General features: G+C 33.5%; 1 protein-coding gene across 3 annotated transcripts in view; it reads right to left on the bottom strand.

Moving 5' to 3' along the window:
- LOC120775743 overlaps positions 1 to 14,668 on the bottom strand; it is a 32,421-nt gene that overhangs the window by 7,241 nt on the left and 10,512 nt on the right. The window lies entirely within an intron of this gene.

Here is a 14,668-nt window from a genome sequence, read left to right as displayed (position 1 = left end):
GCCACTTAAGAGCAATTTTTGTGTTTGAGGGTATATACTACTCGTGCGAAGTTTTCGGATGTTCATTATTGAATTATCATTTGAACATATTATTTATGAAATGCCTCTAAGTTAAAAATTGTATATTTATTTTTTATATAAAACCCATCTATCTATATTTAACGGGCTATACCAGTGTGACACTTAAAAAAAATTGTTTTTATTTGCTTTTTCGATAGTTTATATTTCCAAAAATATCCTGTAAAATCGGCAAGGTCATATCTTGAATAGTTTTTGGATGGCAGCGTTCTAAAGAGCGACCGCTCGCAGGCATAATCATATATGAGCGAAACTTTAAACGCGTTTTTCTCGAAACGATATTTTCCAAAATTACTGATGTCATAACTAAACAAAAGTTATGAATTAATTAATTATTATTGTAGATCAGGAAATATCTTCAAGTTCAATAAACTTTTTGAATTTTTTTGTTTCAGCTACTCATTCCGCCGGAATCATGTCAGCAGTTGGGCCACTTTTTTTTGGCACCTTCGAAGACAACACATAACTCCGTTATTTTTCAACATTTTTATAAAAGAAAACTTAGAATATAGCTGAAAATATGCCTTATTACGTTCAAAGATGTTCCACGAAAATCGCCTAATTTTTCATACTTAACACTTCACTTTTAAGTTTTCGGAGCAAGATTCACATTTACCACTGACTTGTCACACAAAAAAGCTAAGCAATTGCACAGCGTTCGAAATAGCCGCGGAAATTGGACAAAGCAACTATAAAAATAGAGTTACCAATACGTTACAAATAGTTACAGTAGTGGCGTACAAATTAAAAACGGAAGTGTATAGACCTTTCTGTATTTAGCATCGTTCGTTTTTAGAAAATTACTAAACTTTCAAAAACTTAAAAGTAAATAATATGAAATTAGTATTTTTGATATTTTTATATTCTTCTAGAGTAAGCAGCAGCTTATTATAATTTCTTAAATGTACCAACAATTTTAATATTTTGGTTACCTTTTGACACTTATACTGGATATGGTGCCATCTATCGGAATCTGTATATACGTATTGGCATACAAACGTATTGGCAACACTATACCGTGTCCAGTATCCGCCGCCATTTCAATTGTCAAATAGTCACATACAAATTTCCGACGCAATGGTAATAAATTATAAAAATTGTGGTTTTAGCATAAAATATTGATGAAAATAAAGTGTTTTATGCTAAATGTTGATAACGTGAGTGTTTATAGTGAAAATGTTAATTCAGATATTGCTCTTTCACAAATTATGTTGAAAGGGGCCCTTCTAGTGTGCGTGAGTGCTCTGCGCAGGCATAGAAAGGCAGCTCTTGTTCTTGTATGGGAAAGTGTTTAATATATTCTGTCATTTATGGAAAAGTCGCAGTTTTGCGGCATGAATTTCAACAATATTTCAAAGGTAGGTGAGATGTTTTTACAAAATTTAGAATAATCACGTTTTGGTAGGAGATCCCAAATCCAAATCACGCAGCCAAAATTTCAGCAAAGTTAGCGTGACGACCTTCCTGTTACAGTTGAGAGCTCATACTTGGAGAAACTTTCTTAGAGTGGTCTAAGAACCTATTATTCAGAGCACAAAACGAAAAAAAATGGTATTTTTTGACTCACTCTAACGTACATATATATTACGTAACTGTGCACTATGTAAATGATTAATTTATAAAACCATGTATGTATAATATTTGTATATAATTTTTAATTGTCTCAGACAGCCATTTGATTGTCTCTTAATGCTTCCTTATTGCATTGTCCAAGTCTTTTAAAATATACAGATTTAAAACATAAACATATTACGCTGAACAAAGAAGAAATAAAGACAGAACATATTTAATAAGGAAATTGCAAAATAAAGAACTGCATTGGTATGAATATTTAGGTTTCCCTGCTTTTTGTATGTATCTAAGTATGTAAACTATGAAATTTATATACTCTTGCTGCTTGTCTTTATCTTAAATGTCACTTTTAATTGTTTTGAAAAACTCAAGCGCCAAACAAGCAAGTAAAGAAATGTAACTTAAAACAAAAAAACGTTAACTTCGGTTGCAAGGAAGCTATAATATCTATCAACATACAAAAGATTCCTTACAAGAACTTGATTTCAATCGCTGAGTTAGTACTACAGCTACCATACAGTTCTCTATAGTTAACCGATCTGAAAATTTTCTTCGAGGATTGCTTTTAGGCAATAATACATGCCATTTTTTTCATTTCATGAAAATATCTTGTCAAATGAAAAAGTTTTCCATACAACCATTTGGTTCCAATCGTGCGTTTTGTGTGGCAGCTATATGCTATAGTGGTTGAAAATCCGACAATTGCGCAACTTATTGACGAGAAAAGGACGTGTGCAAATTTTCACATTAATATCTCAAAAACTGAGGGACTATTTCCGTTTTCTTTCGGACTGACTTTTTATTATATCGATTAATATTTGAAGAAATGTTTTCCCAAAGATAGTGTGATTTGACGCATAAGGTGGCTGATATCGCTTAGTCCATTCCTTTACACCCATTTATTCAATATAAAATATCTTGACTTGTTACCTTTCCTATTGGCTATTGAGGTCACTATCTTCTTCCCCAATTCTTTAACTAGAATGTTAACTTTTGCATAATATGTTTAGGTACTAAAATTGAGTGATATTAGTTTTAAGTTTTCCCTATTACTAATATTTATCATGCATACACTCCACTTTGGTTGGTAAGCTTGCTTCTAAAGTAGGTCATTCGGATAAAATGCAGAATATCTTAATTGAATGAAGTGAGCAAAAATGTTACAGCCAAAAGTTACCGCAAACTGTTCACAAACCGCCTAATATTGAATATAATTATAAGAATTCCTATGCATAATTTTTCTATTTAATATTACGTACCTCTCATTACAAATTATAGGATATTTGTTTCTAATCAAATGATAAGCAATCAAAACCACTCCGATTACATATACCTAAATGTAATGTATATGTATATAAATCACGCATATATGCGTACATAAGTGAAAATTATGTCATAAAATGAATTCATAGACTTAGCGCTAAGTATTATAAGATAAAAATTGCATATTAAATAATAAAATTCAATTTATTTATAACAATATTGACAAAGCACTTAATGCGTATTCAAGCGTATCAAACATATATTTAATTACATTTTCTTATTAATTTTAATTGCACTTGTAATAACATAACAAAAAATCTCTTCCCTCCCAAAAGCTCTACAAATACTTTTACCGTTAATGTTTCAGCGTATTTTGTTAATTGGCTATATGACTTAAATATACACACTCTACATGGGTACCACTACTGCTAGCTCTATTGCATTTACATAAAATTCACAAATAAATAAATTTGAATTAGTCTATAGCAATGAATGAAACTACTTACTTTCCCCTCCCAAACTAATCAGTACAGTTCGTATACAAATACTCTGGATTAGTATATACAAATACTCGTAGTATGGGTACTTGTTATTCACATTCATATGTATATGTATATGTAATGTGGTGGGAATTTCTTTAATACTAATGGTTGGTTATCTTCACAGTGAATGCAATGAACTCAGTACACAAAGTGTTTTAGTAAAGTGTATATTAAATTCACTTGAACTTGTTCTATTAAAAACGCATTGCCACTTGAAAGCTTGGCGAATATGATCATATATCGGTTTCACACTAAACTAATTCCATAATAGCATTAATTGAATTCCAGTAAGTTTATAAGTCTTCAATGCCGGACTACCTCAACTAATTTGCTTGAAAGTTAATTATCAATTCAATTAAGTTAATTATGTATGTACATACTACTTATAACATCCTATCTTACCTCCCGAATACAAATAAAGCTGAAAAAGAGATGCTTAGTTTAAGATTTTAAATGGATCTTCGTTAACTTATAATACAAAATAAATTATTCTTCCTTTTTTCTTTCGTTTCCGATGGTTTTCATTCTAATACTTATGTTATTTTTGTTTTTAAAAAATGCCTATCCAAAATATTTATGTACATACTACCATATAAAGTCACTAAAACTCACAGATTTTAGCATGTAGAGGAAAATTATGAAGGTATCTCGTATTCTAATTGATATGATAAAGATAAAGTCAATTAATGCTTTGTGAATCTTTATACATAGTTATGGTAATAGATGAGTTGGACAAATTGTGGACCGATTCAATACATTTTATTCTTGGATTATATAGAATAACCTACTCACTTATCCGGTAAATGCCTGCATCGGCATACTAGGTACCGTATATGGCTTAGATTTTTGGGACCAAACCTTACAAAAGTTTAACCAAATTTTCATCACCTGTCATCCTGGTTATGCATCCCTATTTAATGATGTTAATGGACTCAATTGAATTAGCTTACTGGCTGATATATAAAATTCGTAGGTACTGAAATAATCTGACCAAGTTGGGGAAGATATTCTCTACGTTGATTTAACCAAGTCATAAAGAGCAATTTTCTCCGAATGTTTGATTCAAATGGCTTTAAAAATTTTAGCAAGAGTCGATCAAAAATTTTTAATAAATTTCCAGAACAAATGGATGTTTTGTGCGTGTTTCAGAGCTCTGAATCAACCCATTCGCTATACTAACCCATAGATACAGCATATTGGATCATCGAGGTCATCGAGATACACCTTTTTCTAAAATTAGCTTTTGCTCTGATAAAGGAATCCCGAAATCGATTTGTCGCGGCAAGCTGATAATTTTAATATACACAGGTGATCCTCATATTACACGGGTTTCTTTTTAGACGGTATTTTTTGACAATATTTTACAAAGTTTAACCCTTTTTGCACGGTTTTTGCCAAATTTTTAGAAAATACAAAATGTTTTAATATTGTGGCAGAAACTAAAAAAATATATGTCAAAACAAAACAATTCACTATGCCGCCTAAACGTGAAAAAATAAGTTGATGTAAGAAAATTAGATTTTTAGAAAATTTAAAGAGAGTGAAAATGTATGTATTGTAAAAAAAGATAATGCAATGAAGCAACTGTGCGCAGAATTCGAAAAAATTAAAGTCCTATATGTGTCAGAAACTTCTCTAAGGCATTTAACATCAGAGACTATGTGATGATAAACACAGAACGCTCATTTGTATATTGCTTGAAGATCATCGCAGAAGAGTATACCGGTAGATACTAGATTCTCAAAGCGTTTTATTAAAAAAATAAAAAGTCAAGATGACGAGTCAATAGAACTTGTCTGCATACGCGGATATTTTTCAGAAGGTTTTGAAGACTTCAACACTAAAGATATCAACGAATTCTTTGCAGATTCTGTTTTGGGCGATGACAATTTTTTTCTCGTTTTAATTGGAAACGATAATGACGAGTAAAACAAAACAGTAGTAAATGCATGCAATGGAACTGATTTTCTCACCGTTAGTCCAATTTGTCAAGGTTTAAAGGCAGCAACTGAAATCACTTTCTAATTCATAATCCAAATGAAAAACGCTCAGTAAGGTTTCAATGAGATATTAAGATATTAACCCAAAGAATTAATTGAATTGAATTACTTACGTGAATAGAATATGAGCAATGAGCAAAAAGTAGTAAGACTTTATTCATAATTTTAAAATTCGTAATTTATTTTGCAAAATATATGTCCTCCCCCTTAAAGTAATCCTCCTTGGCCACAATACACTTGTGCCAACGTTTTTTCCAATCCTCGAAACGGTTGTTAAAGCCAATTTTCGGAATAATCTTCAATGCGCGCAGCGCTACACATTTAATGCCTTCAACAATTAACTCAAAACGGTTTCCCCGGAGCGATCGCTTGAGTTCGCTAAATAGCGAAAAGAAATCGCCAAATGCATTTTTTAAATTTTCGTTTACACGGTATATATGTATTTGGTCCCGATAAACCGTGTAAAAAGGTTCGCCAGTATTTTGTTTATTATAAGGTGTTACAAACAACCGTTAGATGGGCAAAACTGTTAAGTATTTTTGCCAGCATATAAAAGAATCGCTTTAAAATATGTATGTATGTATGTAGAGTATATACTTGTAGTATAAATCTCGGCTCATTACACTTATTGAAATCAAAGTGTGCGTGAGAAAATTATCGATTTTTCATGAACAATAAGAATATTATATTGGATTCTGCTATTGTCTGCAATGTTTTACAAACGATCTAAAGCCAATTAGTAAAACAAGCATTAGTCTTAAACCAAACAGCGTCAAATTAGCAGCATTGCGCCTTTGCCGTGGGTCACTGTTATGCGAAGGCAGCCATTAGCCCAAGTTCAAGTTGACGGCTGTATAACACAATGGGCTTAGAAATGCATTACATCATAAGTAGAAACGCGTATAAGTGCAATGGCCAGCACAGATATATGCGTATGTATATACTACAAAGCGATTGCATATATTTGTGGGAAAACTGTGTGTTTTGCTTTGGATTAAGTGTGACGCTAAACTGACGGCTGTTACGCCCGCTCGAGTGAGCTCAACCCACTTTTCTATACAATATAGCTGTATGTTCATGTGTTTCTACTAAAGTCAATATGTGTGAACTTAAAATCCCGATGGGCTGCGCCTCGTTATTATTGATTTGCAATACCAATGTGAAATGCGAGTTGCGAATATTATGGATGTAAAGAATAGTTTGCTAATATTGTGTCGTTTCTAATTTCACCGGACGAATTCATTGCACAATTCATCAAATATTTACATACATGTACGTGCATCGATGTGCATTTATCACATACAGTTGAATAATCGATGGGATACACCTGTTTTTCATTTCAATATTACACATTTGCAACTTTTAGTTTAATATCAAGTTTTGTGTACCAAGTAAGCAAGTACTAAATTCGAAAGGGACAGCAATTATTAAAGCAACGCAAGAGACAAGAATGTCATAACAAAGGACGTATGACCATCGTAAGTCCATATAAATGAAAAATTTAAATTCGAAAAACTTTTTTCAATTTCTGTTTATGATTGATAATTTATCCTATATAATACTGGCAAAGATGGCTCTGAAAATATACTCAAACCTTAAAAAACATACGCAAGATGGTATTCAGCAAACTTCTCGGTTTGAAGAAGCTAAAATTGTTGTTAACTCTCTGAAAAATGTGTGTATATTTGCCCCCTAATCAAATACGGCGGCGAAGAACTGACAAGGTGTATGCATCAGTTTCTTTGCAAGATATAGTCAGATGAAACCATGTCCTATGATTAAAACCTAAGTGTGATTCGCCCAATCCACAAAAACGGAGACCCGTGGGACCGTGGGATAAGTCTCTATGCCGCTATATCTGAACTTAGTAATCCCCCAAAACTAACACGGCTGTGTCAACTGAACTTGAGCTACACCAAAAGCTCCGATCCGTTCGATACCAAACGAGGTTTCAGATAATTTTCTGTTAGAGTGTACTATAAAGCTGCTGGCATATTGGTATCATAGGCCTCAACAACCGCGCCATTAGTTCTGCTTTCTCTAGACTGAATAAGGAAGCGAAACATACAAGTATGTGTCTGGTTGTGAACGAGAACAAGTTGAAATATCTCCTGTCCTTAAACAAACAGTCGTCGCATTCGCGACTTGCCTTGCACGTCACTGTTGACAGTCATAACTTTGGAGTCGTAGATAATTTCGTATACCTTGGAACCAACAGCCTTGAAATCCAACACAGAATCACTCTTGCGAACAGATGCTACTTCGGACTGAGTAGGCAATTGAAAAGTAAAGTCCTCTCTCGACGAACAAAGACCAAACTCTAAAAGTCTTTCATCATTCTCGTCCTGCTATTTTTTGCGGAGATATGGAAAAGACATTAACCGATTAGTAGACCATAGGAGTTTTCCAGAAGAAAGTGTTGCGGAAAATTTATGGTCCTTTGCGCATTGACAATGGCGAGTACCGCTATCGATGAAGCGAAGTGATATAGGAAGACATTTACATAGTTCAGCGAATCAAGAGACAGCAGCTGTGCTGGCTAGGTAATGTTGTCCGGATGGAAAAGAATCTTCCAGCTTTGAAGGTTTTCGATTCAGTACCCGCCGGTGGAAGCAGAGGATGAGGTTTTAGCAACCCAAAATTAACAAGAAACAGCCTCTAACATCGCAGTCGAGAAATGACTGTAAATTAGTGTTTTTATTCGTGAATTTAATCTAACTAAATTTACGATTTCTACGTGAGGAACACAGAATTAGCTCTGTAAAATCTCTTACTATTATTGGTAACCTAGCAGAAAGAATATGAGAGGAGAAAAGCTTAGAAGAAACAGTATTCTTGAGAAACTACACTGGAATATCTCCTATGCTTATGTCCGGCTATATCTAAAACTCGGCTTAGATATCTAGGAGATTCGTTCGTAGATCAAGGGGCTAGATGAAGTTAAGTTCGCATAAGCCTTGGCGACTAAGAACCATTAGGTATATGCTTCAATAGCTTCACAGGCGGGCAGTAAAACCTAACCTAACCTACCTTGTGTGTCGCTTACTATACGCCTCAACAACTCAGTCAACTGATTGCATGTTTTTTGTCTGTATTTGCTGTTGCTACTTAGAAATTTTATACTTTGACCACTAAATTCATCGACTGAATCAGTTTTTAGTGTTCGACGGACCGTCAACGCTGTAATCCACATATAAAAGTTTAAATCAAAGAAATTCGCAGATCCAGCCTGATATGGAATCAGACCGATTGATATACAGCCGGTGAAATCAGAGTTTATTTATGTTCGATAACACGATTATCGCCATTATCAGTTTATTGAAAGTTATGATTAAGCTTAAGAATTAAATTTGATTTGAAAACAACAACTTTCCACAATACAAATGACCATATGATCTTGCGTCGTTTCAAGAACAATTGTTCTCAATACAAGCAGGAAAACAAGTGTTAAATATAACTGTAATAAATATTAAACAGAAATAAACAGATTCAGCTTATTGTATGGTATTAGTTATAAATCTATTTGATGGTGATTTATTACATTTGCGTGTACATCTCTATGATAAGATTTTCAACAAAAAATTTTCCAAACTAGTTTTGGCACATGTTTCTGACAAGTAGGCAATTAAACTATTTATTTACTGTTTTGTGTAGTATGTGCTAACGGATAACTTAGTATAAAAGCACTTGTTTTTAATTATATTTGGTATAGTTCTAACAGTCAAATTTATATGTATATGACAGGTGCGTTGCTTGTGTAAGGCAACAGCATGGAGCTGTAATTAAATAGGCTTTCCTGTTCTCGCTTTGAACAGTCATATCTTTAAGTAGAAAATGATCAACACTTAAAATAATCGCGTGCAATGATTTATTGAGGTCCTTTCTACCGATTAGATCTAATTGTGTTGTTGGAACCCGAATTACGTTTAAATTTTCCCCAGACTTTTGTATAACGCAAAAGAAGTTTTTTAAATATTTAGTACGAATATAACAGTATCCCTCTTATTCCATTATTGACGTACCATCTACACATCTATAATAGGCATATATATTTAATTTACATACAAATCTATATATGTATATCTAATTATTGCCTTGAAATCTAATAATTTGAAATATTTGCGTGCATTTGGTTCTAATAACAGCCACTTGAACCGGTTATACACCAATATATTTTACCCATTTTTCTATATTCATATTACATGTTTGTATGGTATGTAGATATGTACATATGTGCATATACATATATTTCAGTCAATAAATTTATATATCGCACGCATGTGTGGCGATTGGCGTCTACACGTGATTTGATATTCAAACAACTGACAAGCCAAATCAATTCGATTGATGCTAGGTACATACAATGCATACAATATGAATTAATATATATGATATGTACATACATACATATATATACTATAGAATGGTTTTTCTGCATGCTAATTTCAAGCAATCGCGGCAGACAGCTTATGGTATTACTTTGTATCAGTTTACATGCAGAGAATTTGTTACCTGAAATTTAAAATATACATATATATATATATATATATATACATATGTAATATGAATACATATACTTATCTATATACCAAATGTATGTGTATAGTAACAGAAAACAAAAAATATACTGGGTAAACTAGGATAATCTGCATACAGGCTGCGTTCCAAAGTAAACAGGCCCCCTGGTGGCGCCATCTATATGTCGACTGGTGCGTTAGAATCTGATATCTTTATCGATTGTCCAGTTTCATAACATTTCATTGATTGGAAGTGAAGTTATTGCATTTTAAGTGTCAGTATGTTTGTGTTATCGGTGCGAAAATGAGCTTCGAACAATGAGCCAACATTAAATTTTGTTTTAAAATTGGTAAAACTTTCACCGAAATGTTTCAATTGATGAAACAAGTTTATGGCGATGATTGCCTATCCCGTTGCAGAGTGCACGAGTGGTTTCAACGTTTTAAAAGTGATCGTGAGGACATAAATGACGATCAACATGTGTTTCAATCATAATCCGCATCATCATCAAAAATCAGCCGAAATCATTATTGAAATTCAAGAAAAGGGAATTGAATATCTCCAAAACATCGATTTATCGCATTTTGATCGAACATTTGGGCCTACGAAAGGTGTGTGCACGGTTTGTTCCGCACAAATTGACTGACGACCAAAAATTGCTTAGAATCCAACATTCGAAGGACGCTTATTTGATCAAAAATCACATTTTAGCCATTAACCACTTCCCGTATTTACCTGATATGGCACCGTGCGGCTTCTTCCTTTTCGGAAAAATGCATATTCCCATGAAAGGAAAGCGTTATGCTGACGTAGAGGACATTCAAAAAGCTTGCACCGGCATACTGGCGGCCATACTAGCCAACAAGCTAAAACACGTTCGACATGCTTTTGGACCGTGCAAAAAGCTGTATTGAAGCAGCAGGAGACTGAAGAAAATAAATTGATTTTGCCGAAAAAACCATTTGTTCTTTTTTTTTTTTAAAGTCCTGTTTACTTTGGAACGCACCTTGTATATATGTATAAATCATCAGGATGACGAGACAATGGAAATAATCGAACTGCCACGAAACGCCTTTTACCGAAAACGTATAAAGCACTATAACTAAGCACTAAATTAAGATATATGTAAACTCTATTTTAAGACAGAGGATCGCAGTAGCAATTTAATATTATCAGCCCTTAGGTACTGAATATATGAACCCAGTGCTTATAGTTTTCTTTTTGCCGAAAATATAGGTTAATATGTGAGACATATAATTGAAATTCTGTGGCAATTCTTTCCTTTTAATAGTATGTCCGTATGACACAAATGGGTTCAATCGGGTCAATACCTCCCTTCCGGGTGACTTTACACCGTGATCAAATTGAAAGGTGAATTTTGTCCATTTCATATCCTTCAAAGTAATCCCCACCTGCTGCAATACACTTATGCCAACGAATTTTCCAGTCCTAACAGCACTTGGAAAAACCTTCCGTCGTGATGGCCATCAAAGAATTCCTCTACTCAGCTTTTATATACTCAATTGAGTCCAAATGGTGTCCTCGGAGTGGTCATGTGAATTTGCTGAATGGCCAAAAGTTACACGAAGGTAAATCAGGCGAAGGTAGTTGTGGCACGATATTAGTTGAAAATGTGGCGAAATGATCACGAATAACCAATGCGGTATGGGATGGTGCATTATCACACTTCTTTCTTCAATAAATTCAGGCATAGTAAAAATCAAAGAATTCACTTTCAGAACCTCACAAAACGACGTGTATCTCAAATACTCATGAATATTTTGACATGAAATTTATCATGCATGTCACTAACAGTACTACCAACTTACAGAAAAAATTTATTGAATCGAAGAGTAGGCGAAGTATAAATTAAAAATTCACCTTTCAATTTGATCACAGTAGTACATCAGCCAATATGTGGGTGATGTTAATGAAATTGAGAGAGATAAAAAAATCGGTTGAAAACTGGTGAATGGTCCACACTGAATTTCGTAAAAAAATCTCATCAAAAGAGGAAGATTTCCATACAAGAATTTGATTTCGATCGTTCAGTTTGTATGACAGATATATATAGTGGTTACATATCGGCGGTTTCGACAAATTAGCTACTTATTCTGGAGAAAACTTAGTATACTCTGTTCAGGGTTTAAAAATATAAAAAAATATTGAAAGAATAAAAATTATTTCAGTGTAAGGATCGCACGGTAATTTACCAAGGTATTGACTTTGTTAGCTATTCCTCTATGAATATCCACATTTTTATATTATAGCTTATGATTATATATTATATACGATTATATAGGATATACGATAATATATGCATATTTTCCAGTAGACGAAGAAGCTGAATTTACTTCAAAGGGATGTTTTCCTCACCTCTAAAATCCAATGTCACCGACATATAAAACATCTCAAAGCAAACAGGGAACACTTTAAGTCCACCCGTTTAAAAATGTTTACCCTTTATATGGTTTTTGGGTTGTGAAATATTAAACCTTTCTTTAATTTTTGCCACAGAACCAGCTGATCGTAAACTCCCTCTTTTGAAACAAACTAACTAACAAATTCAGATTGCCAGCTTAAGAGTAATAATTACGTATAAACAGTGAAAGAAACCCAAACCCGTAAAAACTAAGCGACTATGCCTCGTACATATTGTACTTTCTTTCATAATATAAACCAACCCTAATGCTCTTACGTACGATGCACAGTTATTAAAGAGAATCGCGAAATTTCAATCTAGCGAAGAATTAAATAAATTGATGCTAATTGAATTCGTTGGTAGTTGTTGCATGCTACAGATTGTAAGAACTATTATTATGCACTGGAATTATATGAGGGTACATGGGTATTAAGCAGATTCATACTCGAGACTTAAATAGAACATTTTTATTGCTGCATTCAAAAGCCTAAAGAAAAATTATTAAGAAATTTATTGGTCAACTGAAGCTTGTAAATAATTAAAAATAACCACATTATGTAAAAGAAAAATTGTGCAAACCAAAACAACTGTAACTAATTAAAAGCGAAGCGTTTTATGAAGAATTCAATTTGAGAAAATGTTGCAAAGTATCTTTCTTTGGATATCTTGTTTTAAAACTAAAATGTGTAGTATTTCGCATAAAGTTAACTTCTTAGAAGATAATGAACTATCTATTGGGTTTGTCATTATTTTCCGAAATTTAAGTTTTAACCGCCCACCCCTTGAATATAACATAACTTTTATTTGAGATACTATTGCATCATAAGTCAATGTATATAAGTCAAGATTAATTGTCATTGAATTTGACAAAGTGGTAACCGCTCTTTAGTATTTACTGACAAGTTTTACGTAACTGTGCATTATCTATACTGTCTAGATGTTAAAAAAATGTATTTTGTAGCACTAACATATTTTCTTATCAGATTATTGCATTTACAATTTAGTATTTTAATTACTTTTGCTGATAACTAGTTGAGACAATACATATGTAAAGACTCGCTTTATGTCACTTCAGTAAACAATGACTAAGGAGAGGAGTTTAGTAAAAATCTATAAGAAATGGAAAAGCTAGTTAGAAAATAATAGATTTAAATATAGTAGCATTTAAATAGGAAAACCATAATATAGAGAAACGCCGTTCGCAGCAACTCGGACTGACGTATGGAACGGCTTGGCGCATTTTACGTCGAGATCATAAATTGAAAACGTACAAAGTACAGCTTCTTCAGCTTCTCTTCTCAGAACTGAAGCCGCTCGCCCTTCCCAAAGGACATCGCTTCGCCCAATGGGCTCTTGAAAAGTTCCAAGAAGATCCGATGTTTCGAGCCAAATTTTGTTCAGCGATGAGGGCAATTTTTGTCTCAATGAATTTGTAAACAAGCAAAATTGCCGAATTTGAGATGAAGAGCAATCTGAAGAGATTCAAGAGCTGCCATTTTATCCACAAAAAATAATGGTTTGGTGTGGTTTGTGGGCCGGTGGAATCATCGGTTCATATTTCTTAAAAAATTATACCGGTGAGAACGAAACTGTTAATGATGACCATTATCGCGCCATGATAACGGACTATTTGATGTCTGAAATTGAAGTTCATGACCTCGGCAACATTTGGCTTAAACAATACGGCGCCACTTCCCACGCATCGCATCAATCAATGGATTTATTGAGAGATCACTTCGATGAGCAGATAATTTAACGCCGATTGACAGGTCACAAAGATCGTGTGATATCACAGACTTTTTCGTGTGTGGATACGTAAAGTCTAAAGTTTATGCGGACAATCTCGTTTCGTTTCAGGCCTTGGAGCAACACATCAGGCGTGTCATTCGCCAGTTACCAGTCAAAATGCTCAAACAAGTCAACGAAAATTGGACTCAACGGATGGACCATCCGAGATGTAGCCGCGGCCAGCATTTAAAGATGATAATCTTCAAAAAATAAAGGACAAATAATGTTCTTTCGGATGATAATAAACATTTCCCATTAAATTTGAAGTTTCTGTATTTTTTCTTTAAAAAATTGGAGAACCTCGTAATGGAACACCCATTACATTTAAAGTGATTTTGCTGCACTTTAAGTTTTAATATGATATTAAGTGAGTGCTCTACTGCTGTATTTACTCACTTTCAAGTATTTGAGGATAGATAAGTTTTGCACTAGCTACGGGAAGCAGGTCATTGAACGTTGAATTTAATTATAGTATCTATAATATG

The sequence above is a fragment of the Bactrocera tryoni genome, chromosome 1, assembly GCF_016617805.1.
Source record: "Bactrocera tryoni isolate S06 chromosome 1, CSIRO_BtryS06_freeze2, whole genome shotgun sequence".
In the NCBI taxonomy this organism is placed as follows: Eukaryota; Metazoa; Arthropoda; class Insecta; order Diptera; family Tephritidae; genus Bactrocera; species Bactrocera tryoni.
The sequence above is the reverse complement of the archived record's forward strand: the minus strand, read 5'-3'. Positions and strand labels throughout refer to the sequence as shown.